Source organism: Varroa jacobsoni, unplaced genomic scaffold (genome assembly GCF_002532875.2).
Source record: "Varroa jacobsoni isolate VJ856 unplaced genomic scaffold, vjacob_1.0 scaffold_1020, whole genome shotgun sequence".
Classification (NCBI taxonomy): Eukaryota; Metazoa; Arthropoda; class Arachnida; order Mesostigmata; family Varroidae; genus Varroa; species Varroa jacobsoni.
This window is the reverse complement of record NW_019213922.1, coordinates 18,906-31,288: the sequence shown is the minus strand read 5'-3', so window position 1 is coordinate 31,288 and position 12,383 is coordinate 18,906. Positions and strand designations below refer to the sequence as shown.

The 12,383-nt window shown below is 41.5% G+C and overlaps 1 long non-coding RNA gene across 3 annotated transcripts in view; it reads left to right on the top strand.

Moving 5' to 3' along the window:
• Nucleotides 1-12,383, top strand: part of LOC111265882 (uncharacterized) — a 44,766-nt gene extending 32,383 nt beyond the window's left edge. For 2 of the 3 annotated variants that reach the window (XR_015313234.1, XR_015313233.1), the window contains one exon: nucleotides 11,030-12,383. This is a non-coding gene — a long non-coding RNA (uncharacterized LOC111265882). Of the gene's footprint in view, nucleotides 1-6,339; nucleotides 9,326-11,029 lie in introns of those variants that run through there. The other variant, XR_002683734.2, reaches the window with a different exon arrangement.

Sequence of the window (12,383 nt, the reverse complement as noted above, 5' to 3'; positions counted from 1 at the left end):
CCAGCAGAGCAAAGCGCCCCCCAACAAAACAATCAACCAACCCCCCACGGCATCGTACCATCAATGACCAGAGTCGCAATAGCTACAACGACAGCAATGGCAGTAGCTAAAGCAAACACGCGACGATCATCTGGATGAATAAGCAAACGGCGGACAAATAAATAAATGGCGACTAGACGCTAAGCGATAGAAAACCGTGCGGAGGGAGGCGTATAGGAGACTCGCTGTTAACAACAACAACGACAACCAAATGAGAATGAACACAGGTTCTGCACAGCTCCGTACGGCAGACCTAGCAGAGGCTCGAAACGTTTGCACAGATGCTGCGAAAACGTGACGTGTATGTGAATTTGTTGTTGGAAAATTTTACCTTGACATTGTAGTAAAGAAATAGAACGCGAGGAAAAGAAGAGCGAAACCACTCAGTTGATTAACCGGTTCTGCCGCGAAGCATTGACTAATCGATAATCCTTTGTCTTCCTAGTTCTGAATTAAGATTTCATATGACTTTGCTTGCTGACAACTAAAGATGACAAACAGGATACGTATCGCACAGACATCAAGTCGCTGAACACGTTATCCGATGTAATAATAATGATGCAAATCGAAATCCTAATATAACGCGTGGTAGGTTTATAGACTCGTTGAGGTACATAGTAATATTGTATGCCTCATCGAATAAACATACAATCTGTTCGTACTGGTTCAATTATCAAAATTACTAGATCCAATTGATAAACGATAGTTAAGACCGGTCCGATATCATCGAGCGTTCTGGTCTTCATGCATGCAGCGTTCGACCTTAAAGACCCGACATAACATTGTTTTTTTTTTCAGTTAATGGCTTGTAAACCTCAGCATACTAATAACGAAGTGCTAACAGTGAGGCGTACATTGTCATAATCGATGTCCGAGCGAGCGTGAAGCGAAATTCGGATCAGTACATCAGCTCGTACATAAACTTCATACGAAATCGTTTTTATGCGCATAACAATAAAACAAAATAGGTTTGCTAATAATTGAAACCGTTACAATAAGTCTGTAACTAAAATCGGATCTATATTTAGTCAGATTGTGGGCAAATTGTTAGAGCTGAACTGAAGCAGAGACCTCCTCCGAGACACACCCCAATTTTATTTGTACTGACATCGTTGTAGTACATTATCATGGATTTAAAACAAAGAGCTTATGATTATATTTTGGACATCATATTTTAATATAACTTATATATCTGATAAAAGTATATTCATAATTAGCTTTTTGTGCGTTAGCAATAATTTACGTATAACGTAACCGTAGAGAGGTGATTCTACTTGGTCTATGACTGCGTATTTTCACTCTGCGCTGCTACCAAACGTATCACTGTGATCCCGCCTTGAGAATAGTAATTCCTTTTAAAAAATGTAAGCTATAAAAAGGACCTAAGGTTCAGCTAACTGCTAACACACGAAGCACAGACGGCTTAGCGCGAGCTGATGGCCTGCAAACAAGTCACCAAGCTAGTAGAGATTGATGATCCGGTGGTCCGCCCTCTTCAGGAATGTCCTCCTGTTCATCGTGACCTTAAAGTGATTTTTAAATTGATTTCGAGTAGAAAGGGTGGCCTTTGGCAAGCCCTTTAATGAACTGAAATTAATCTATTACAAAGTTCGACGAGTGAATAGTAAAGATATGATTGAAACCGACTATTTTGACCTCGGTCGATACGAACTTCTCAGTACGGCGCTTGTGCGTCGTAACTAAATGCACTACAATTGATCCGAGGAGGCTAATTTTTCCGATCAATAAGACGCTTGGCCGATCTCGTAATGGCTAACTATGGAGCGTGACGTAAACACATTTCGAAGAAAAATGTGCAATTTACGAGGGCATTTAGCGTCTCTGTTGACTGCGGTTCCGTTTTGCCTTCTCTAATCTATATGAGACCGCACAACTTTTCTTTGAAAACTATTCCACTGTATCGTATTCATAAGGTTATTTAGCAAACTTTTACGTATTTTTGCGTAAAAGGACGTAAAATAAAAGGACGTAACATGACATGTTTTCGTCTATTTCATTTATTTCGTTTATTTATGCTACATGCTATGTGTATATGCTTGTACTATATATTGTATATTCGCTATTTTTTTTAATCGCATAACGGGATTTTTGAGAATTTCGAAAATTAGGGTAACGAGCATTTATGCAGTGAAAGATGCCGCTAATGAATGGTAGATGATCTGCGAAGAATCAGATACGGATCAGTTCCCATTTTACTAAATAATACGCAACGGATTTTTTAAATCAATACCATGAAACGGCTGATTTAATGTACAGTTAGTCTTCTTGAAATAGTAATGCCATGCTATCGCGCTCGATAGTTCTTTAACTTAAACTGAAGGTGATTTTTTGGAGTTTGGGTATCGCGCTTCTTTTGCGCATATGCAGGCAAACAATGAACTCTTTTTGAACCGTTTTTGTCCTGCGAAATTATAAGATAAACAAATACGACATGCTTTATCAAAGTACTTTATGCTGATAAATTTCCTGCAGAATTTATACACAAAGGTGTCCTGTTGTAATAGCCTTCATCATATGATCCATTTTAATTTATTGGACAATAGCCCTAACAGGACTTGTAGAAGCTTTGAGCATGCGGACATTCGTCCACTACCCACAATACCAAACGAAAGCCAGTGCTTTCTAGAATAAAGGAAATTTCGATTATGATTTCATATTTTCGCGCCACGCGTATTTCCACCAAAATGAGGATTTCCACATCTTTTTACCTTATCGATGGCCTACGTGCTTGTCGATACTCAAGCGACACCTGAACAACATGAAAAATTAAAGGATTCATAAAGCAAATCGGAAGATTAAAACTCAAAAGGTCGTGAAAATGGCCTAGAAGGCTATTTTTAATACCCTCAGCTTTCCGTAGCAACATAAACCGCTGCCAAATAAGTGTATTTATATGTATGACAGGCCATGTGTGAACGGTTTCGAGAACAGCTTAATTTTGATTCCTTAATTATCCGGTTGGGCCGAAAAATCTGAGGGACAGCTGATTCGCAGAGAGCTTCATTTTCATATTCAAGAGCTCTAAAAGCGACCTGAATTGCATAAGCTAGCAGAGAACATTGTTAGCTTTAATACAGTGTGATTTTTTTCGCGGCAGCGTAAAATAAAACGACGGGATGCACCAGATAAGAATCGGCGGCATAAAACGTTCGGGTCCGTTTGACTTCGGCCGGATAATAAAGTGTGCTAAATAGCGACCGTTGTTTGATTTAGACACGGCTAGAAGCGGCTGATTAGGGTAAATAAAATGTTAGGCCATCAGCTTAATCATGCCTCTTCTATGTATGAGATAAATATCTTAAAATTGACCGCTAACTTCAGTTTGTACGTCGGTCATATAGCGCTGGTTGTGGTGATGTGAAATTGTGAGCACGAATTCAGCAATGTTAATGTTACATATATGGTAGCAATTTGTAAGGCTTATACTTAGGGATAAGATCAAAAGGACCTAACTTGTTACCACTGGACCGCCTTAGGGACCCATGTACGACTTTGCCAGCTTTTAGTCTTTAATTGAAAAGAGAATTATCCAGTCCATCTTGCAGCGTAACATATGTGGTGGAACAAAAAAATTCAAATTTTCCAGTTCCCAACAGCTATAGCCGGGACATATATATATGGTGAGGCAAAGGCTAATAAGACCTTCTTCATTCAACCCGCTTTGTTGCGATAAATTGCGTAGCTCCTGCTTCTCTTCACAGATGAACTCTTCTACCGTCAAGTGACTCCAAAAGTCCATATATACGTGTATATGTTATGCGCATTGATAGCTGGCACGTACAGCGTAGCAAGTTAGAAGCCACTTAGCGTGCGAGCAGCTTGTTCTATTGGCTGTACGGGTGCTCGATGTTAGGGACAAGTTCCTTGGCGCTTTGGCGAGCTGCTCTAGATAGGCCGCTTCGTTTTGTTAGCCAGCGCTTAGTTCGTACGGCACAGACGAAAAGCGGTGTCGGCTTGGAAGCAGATGTTGAAAGGCCGCATCGGGTCTCCGAATGGAATCCGCTGGACTGAGTAATGTTGATGGACTGTGGTTTTTCTAATGAATAATTATAGCTAACCGGCCGAACGCACCCGTACTATACTTAATGCGACGACACGTCAGCTAAACTCGTTAGGGTTAACTATTTCTATTACCACCCCTACCACGACGGAAATAGATACGCGACAGTTACGCGTGTCGTGTCTTCTAGAAGCGTTCAATTTATTAGACACACAGTATCTACTATTGTGTATTGCGTATTCGTGGAAAGTTTTCCACTTGACGAAAAAAATCATTTTTCGTTGGAGCAGTACGCCGTTGTGCAGCTTGTACCAACGTTATGTTTCAAATCACGCTAGACATATGGATCATTTTATGTCTTAGTAACTTATTGACGCTGCTTACCGCTTCGTTTTACCGAGAAGTTTCTTATAAATAAAGTTTATAAATGTGCAGCAATTGCCATAAACCAGCTTTGACTTGTACATGCCCAGCGTGAAGTCAGTCAGGGGACCCCTTCAATATATACAAAGGAAATCTATATTTTGCATTGCTAACAGACGTGTAGTGGTCTCCAATGATACCGTGCGTAATGTCGTTATCAAAACATTAATTACGAGTTAGCTACAGCCAACATTGTTCAGCATAGTTGACCTCGTGATGGGGTACGCGTTCAGAATGCAATCCAAAACACTACAAGCCACCTTAAGTATTGTTTTTGTATGGTATTTCTTGCTGTTTATACATGGATGAACGCAGAGCCAATATATATGTTCCCTTTGCCACTGCTTGCTATCGAACAAAGAGCATATTACCAACGCCGTTTCACTTAGAGGCTAGTCATATATTACTTTTAAGCTTTTTACAGTTCGGTTAGGGGTTTGAAATACCCTTATCTAGTTACGGAACGTATGCTAGATGAACATTCAGAATAGTTAACTCCTAAATATCGCCATCAATGCCATAATAATAACACATGGCGGGCATCTAAATCTGGATTTTTCTTATACGTTTTTTTTTCCAGGAGTTTAGTAAAATAAAGGTGAGTGTTTCAATGTCCTTCTTTGCGTAGTTAGAAATGCCATTTTTGAGAGTCATGGTTAATTATTTTCGATCTTTCTTAACCAGCAGATAACGCCAAGTAATCCCTAAAATGTAGAAGAAAAAAATCTCGAAAAATAAACTATTGGAGCTTATCTAGGGGACCTAGTTGGCAGCTTGCCTGTTCTTTCCCAAAATGACTGTCGACACCTACGTTAAAAATCGGGGCTTACCGAAATAATTTTGGTAAATTCGAGTTCTTTAGACCTAAGCGTTTTCGGTTTTTATATAAAAGCCCTCGTCGAATTTCTCAGAAATCAAATGAAAGCTGGCAATTGCGTAAGGCGTTTTTTTTTGCTATGATCAGTGTATTGTGTTGTTCTGGAAAATATTGACTTTATATCGATGTCAGTAATAGGGGATGAATGAATGAATGCCGAGTGAGCTCGAATTTGAATGCCCCACACGGTATATAAAATATACGATGTTTTTTGTCCCTTTTTATATCTATACGCCGCTATTCTCCGCAAATCAAGGTCAATCAAAGCTAATTAATTTTCATATTTTAGTTTTTGGATGACAGGGGAAGCTTTACCCACAACAACACACTTTCTATTAAACATGCATAAGATCCATCCCGCTGCTTTTCCTCTCGTACTCAACGTAGGTGCTGTGTATCCAAACTAATGCACTACTACTACGTCCGCTACTGCTGCTGGCACTGGATAAATGAGCAGTTATTTCTAACTAACCTGCAGGTCTTCTTCGTCCTGTCTTCCGACACAGACGAATCCAGCCATCTCTGCATTTATCCTTCGTTTTTAAGTAGCTTTCTCTGGCTTTGCATATCTCTCACGCCAGACCGTTTTCTACGAGACACGCGCTCAGCCTCCTTTTCCTCTTCGTTCTCATCCACTGACGAGATGGCAGACGCCATATCCTACCGGCGGGAGCTCGGCGGCCATGGGTCGCGAGGCGACTGACGGTACAGTAGCGCTGGCTAGGACATGGCTGTTGGCTCCTGTTTTCGCAGGAATGAAACGTGTCTCTGGCGCGTTCAATATTGTTTTTATTTCAAACGCCATGTATAGACATTCTCATTCACCTTCCTTCGTTTTTCTTCTTGGGAAGAGTCGCTCCGACGTTTCTTCCTGCCTCTGTATGTCTCATGTACGTTGTACGAACGAAGCTCGCATCCACTTTCGTTACGCCTTTGGCATTCATTATTCCGCTCCAAAACACTGTGGCCCGTTGCAGAACCGGCTGCCACCCTTAGCACCCACTTCCTGGGACCTACCTGCGCAGTTCCTTTACAAGCACTACGAGCATAATTTCCACATTCGCTCAGTCTCGCTCTCACACAATGCTAATACGGTAGTTATTTACATATTTGAGCTCGGGAGTGCTGTCTCCTTGTTCCTTTCGGTGCTTTTGTTCTCCTTTGTTTTTTTTCTCATTTCAGTGTGTACTTACATGTGTCTAACCAATATGCTCGTTGCTCCTCTAGTACTTTGGCTCGCTAGCTACTGGCCATCTCTGTTTAACGGTTCGATTACCCTGCCCCTCTCTCCTTACATAGTCCTACTTCTTAACGTGGCGAGCCCATCGATAATGCGGATTTGAAAGGGAGGGCAACGACAAATGAAAACCGTCGGCAATGGTGCTGCCTTCACCACTGTTGTAGTAAGCAACGTAGAAGTCAACACACAGTCATTGAAAAGCTTCAAGACGATCAACATGCCCCATTGGCAGTACCGGCCACAGTGGCGGCAAAGCGAGGTAGCAGCGACGTACGACCTCTTCACCTAGCGCTAACGTTCCTCTGTACGTTGAAACGCAGACCAAGTGAATACAAATAGGACGATAGCGGCGATAAATTTCGATAGCGTCAAATAACGATGTAACTAATGTGCGAGCTTGGCTAGTAATAAATTATACCATCTACTTATCGTACGGTAGCAAAAAATAGTACTGTCAAATGAAGTTACTAAATGACGATCGAGTAAAATGATGCTGTGTATGAGCATATGCGTGGATATCGAAACTGTTGAAGCCTTTAAATATGAAGATACTAACAGCGAAGGCGAGGGCTATACATCAATGGATAATTAATTGCAAAAGTAAATTTTATGATAACTGATGCTAATACTGGCCGTAAGGTGTCAACAATAAATACCACAATATTAGTAGTACAGCGTAGGCCGACACATTTGTCGTCTGTCTAGAAAACGCCATCTTTCTTAGAAAGTATCTAAATCTAATGATCTTTACTTTAGTTCAGTGTCACTATCGCGAATGAGATAGGTCACAGGTAGCTATTCCTAAACTACCATTACGATGAACGGGATGCTTAGCTGACTGACTTGTATCATTGCCGTCACACTGAATACCTGTAGAAGCTATCTTCTCAGTTCAATACTCGATAAAGATAACTTTGCCCCGGACTATGTCCCTGCTAAGGCTTTAATGCGGATTACATAAATACATGGATGGCAGCTAGCACTTAATTTGTAGGGAAAAAAAGGCCATCATGGCGTACCTTAATTCGATTCCTAAAGTATTCGTCGTATATCACCGAGCTGGGTCATCCAACCCGCCCGATCAACATCTACGATACTCGTTTAACTAACGAAAACGTTCCGGAGACATCCAATCCTCAACGCCAAAAACCGCCAGATCCGCTCATCCAGCAGGCTATTTTATATTGTTACTGCTGGTATCATTGCTAGGTTAGGGTTCGTGCCATGCACTACATTCGAAACAAATGTACGACAATGTACGATTATATGCTCTAATAATTTATTAAAATAGGAAACTACCTACATTGTAGGTGTTTTTCTATAGCTACCGATGAAACATATAGTATAGCGGCACGGTTTCCATCTATGGGCTAGTGAATTTATTGAGATCTATTAAAATGAGCATGGCAGGTTTAATACAGAGATAACCTGACGTAACATAAAGACGAAACTAATTCAATATCCATATCTTCTACCAATTCAGATGGAGTTATCTCCCGTTCGTTTATTTCCATATAATTTTTACCGATATTTTCAATTTTCTCTCGAGCTGTTGCAACTATTATTCACATATTAAATATATTATAAAATCAACATGTTCATCGGTAATCACTACTAATTTTTATGATTAATATAGCGCAGCCTTGAACGGCTATAGGTAACCCCTCACTTTAGTTCTATAAAGTGCCCGTAAAGTTTTCGTTTGCATATGCTCCTATAGTATCCTACTACTGCAAGATATAATAATCGTTCATTATAATACTGGTAATAATAATGGTAAAAAAATTGTCGATTTAGACGGTTATGAGCCCGTGCGGTGTGTGGCTTGCTTTATTTTATATAGTACTCCGGGGCTGGATTTGCAGAAGCCTAGAATTCAACCCTTCATAGATTTGCCAGGCATTCTATTGCTATGGCCTTCGTTATATCTCCCAGATAAAAAAACAGATAAATCCTCAGTCGTTCACAACGATCGGGATCGACACGGTGGCTGATCCATCAAAAGACTCGTTCGGGGCAATTTCCAACGCCTCTACCGCTGTATAGCTGCCACCGCTGGTTCGAATCGCGGCCCCGGCACACGATGGCAAAACATTTATGCGCACGAAAAACCCCTAGCCGCAGAAATGGTTTTTCAGTCGCTGTCCAAGTATTTCTATGTGAGAAACCTCGGATAGCTTCAGCAAAACTCTTCCGGATAATTATCGAAGTTTTATCAGAAGCGGATTTAGAATAAATATCTACTTAGAAGGGGACAGTAATATTGTAATCAGACAAGAAAAATTTACATAATAGTAACCGAGATAAAAGTTTATTGAATTGTAACTTTTTAAAACGGTGAGCTCTAAACTAGTGATATATTCCACAGTTACGAATTGTCCAATTTGTAAAAATGAACCTCGTATTATTATTATTATTAACATTTTAAGTGACTCAGTGCACTTTGAGTTTTCAGAGTAACCAGCGGATCGTGGGTCAGGATTTCGAAAGTCGTCTAACGTAGTGCTTCAGCTCTTCGAGCTGCGCATTGCAAACACATTTGCATGTAACAGTTTCGTGTCCAGTTTAACAGTCAGGATTCAGCAATATTTTTCAGAGGTGGTGACACGAGACGTTATTTCTATCCGGGGTTCAATATCTATGGAACATATCGTTCGACACGTGCAACTACGCGTTGCTGAAGTAGAGGAAAACTATAATCCGCACAGTGGACCTTCGGGAAAATGTAGGCATCGATACAGGTGGCGGAAATCGCCTTATAAATAGATTTATGAGATTAATGCACAAATTTTATCAGCATAAAATCCGTTTGTCACTTGAATGTGTGGTTGTCTAGAAAAAAAAAAAAAAAAAAACTAAATATATTCAGAGTGTGGATAACAATGGATGAGACAGATACAGGGAGAAAGCTAAGCGCGCCCGAACCTAACCTGGCTTAGCCCTCAGGCTGTGCATTCAGATAAGATGATAAAAAAAAACTTATTCAAGTTACTGTAAAACATTGCATACTAATTAGATCCTTCAGCTGAAGGAACAAAGTGCATCATTTGTTGTAAGTCGCTGCACAGGCGTATGTATTTCATTATGGAGAAGTACATCTGAAAACACGACATCGTCATTATCACTATCATTATTATCATCATCATCGTGGGTATCAGTGTTAGCTTTTGTGAGTTCCGAAATGAGTCGTAGGTCTTTTCGGAAGCTACGTTAATATCTATCTTGCCTCAAACAGCCAAGCTAGCTGCCATCCGGCGAATCTAAGCAGACTCGAAGATTTTTAAAAAGAAGACAAATTGTACCCTTGAGACTCTCGAAACAGCGGCGTCTTACTGATGCGCCGCACGGGCCGTTGAATCCGAAAGCAAATACGGAAGCTGGGCAAAATAAGCACGCATTTATTTGACGAAGTATTTAGGCTAAGATATTGTCTCAAATATATTTGTGAAGTATACAGCCTATTCAAAAAGTTAGATTTAGATGCAATAGTGTTCGATCTCATATAACCGGTCGTTCGACCAAGAGTCGGCGTAGACATTCGGAGATGTGAATGAATTGAAGTTTTCACGATTCCATCAAACTGCAACACAAAAACACATCTAGAACATTACACAAATGCTGTTATATGGTTTTGCACTGAGTCGATCACCTTTACCTTCATGACCCTGAAAACGTAATAGCGTTTTCCTGTCCTAGATAGATCTTATGCTTGTATTTGTGAGGATGGTCGTCGTCTCGCTGTGTCCGTAAAGAAACTGAAATTCGGTAGGTTCACTATAGTGCGCTGCATAGCCCTGCGTGATGATATTGTTACCGTGAGCACGAACTGCGTCACGTTCTAATTCGCTACTGGTCGATTGTATTGGTATAGTGGAATAGTACCTTGGCTGCAACAAGCAGCCCTTGCACAAACAAACTACTGAATCTTCTATGAGCGCAGTCCTAAATATAGGAACGACTGTTTCTTCTTGACTGTCTTGGTAGAACTGAACATGTTGTATAGCAGATTGGGTAGCTTTTTAGTAATAACTAATCGGGTGAAACTACTTATAGACGTGCTGTTCAATTTGGCCGCGTACGCGCAGTACTATAGCAATATGTGCGTGGTAGCTCAATACCTTTTGGCCAACTTAGCTTCTACGCCAAATAGTATTTCCTTCAGCACGAAAATGGCAAGCTGCCAGAACAACCTCGTCAGGGCAAATTGTACTCTACGCCTAACTGCCAGATTAATACTTTTTCCTCAACCAAAACCCAGTGACCCTTTTTACCCCACCTACAGTTTATGCTTGACACTAGTAACGCCAATGCAATCAGAGATGACATCGTTGAGATCCCTTTCCCTTTTCCGCCCTACCCGCTACCCATTTTCCATGTCTTGACGTAGAGAGGCGCAGTGACGAACTAATATTTATTTTTCATTTTTCAGCCGAACGAGTTTAAATAAAGCAACCACCGTGATGGCAGGACGATTATGTATGAAGGGAGCTTATGAGCTGGTCGGACGTTGAGAGCCATGAAATAGGGTACCCGGTCGCGGGCCGCACCGTAGCCTTTGCCTTCGTCCTGCCCGATCCTACTTCGTCTTCTTGCAGAAGGCCGTCTTCGCCCGCCCTACCGGACCCATCGTCGTTCCCTCACGCTCTATTGCGATAACCAGACGATATCGCGCGGGCGAAGAGCCTAACACTATTTGGGATACCGGTTTCCGCAACGCGGCGATCGGATTCTGGTAGCAATTGCCGCACTAGAACCAAATCACAATGGGAATGAACGTGGAATAAAATTGAGAGAGGAAACACACGAACGTAGGCCTGCGTACAGAAATAGCCAAGCTAGTTGCTACGTAATCGCAGTAGTGGCGTTCGTGCAGCAAGGCGGTGGAAATTTTTTTGCAAGCGATGCCTATGTTCGAGCGCTCGGCGTTGGCGTTCGTCGACTCGAAGGGCGATAAAATGGGAGAGGAGGAGAGAGAAAAATCTCAAAGAGAGTGAAATGGAACGAAGGGACTTGGTGAGGTTGGAAAGTTTAGCCCATGTAGCGTGCGATTTTAGAAGAAGCAACATTCCTTAGACCCGTCTTTTCAGTCGCCCGCCGCCGGGCTCGCAAGTGCTACTCTTAAACATGGCACAAGAAGGGAGGCGAGGAAATTATACCGTTTTTTTAGAAGTGGTTAGTGTGCACCCACGTGAACGTATACACAGACGGGCACTCCCCCAGCTAACGGGTTCGATGGGAATTCGACGACCTATGTGTATGTGGCGTTGTACGCCTTGAAATGGAATAAAAGTTGGAAAAAGGAAAGGCTTATTTAAATCACATTCAAATGGATCGGGCGAGCGGAGCAGGCATGCAGATCGGACCCCACCGCTGGCAACGAAATGCGCCGCTGTAAAGATTTCCTGGCTGAATCACGAACGTTTTACCAATATACCAACTGATTACAATGCAACCTGAATTATTTGGACCGCAAGGGTACACGTCGGAAAGCCAGAAAACGAACAATATTGAGAAGCAGGAATTCTGCTAAGAAAATTTGCCCATTTAATAAAGCTTTCACAAACGTAAATTTTACTTCGATCCTTGTGGAGCCAGTGAGCACCAGCGTACACGGACAAATGTAACAGAAGCAACTGCTGTAATTTATTTTTGAAAAATCATTTTCGATGGTAACTAACCCGGCGACGAAATCGCCAACAACGTGTTCACTGATGCCGTGTGCGGTTATTGAAGTATTGATGATGATATAAAAGGATAGCGCATACCGCTAAACACGAAATGAA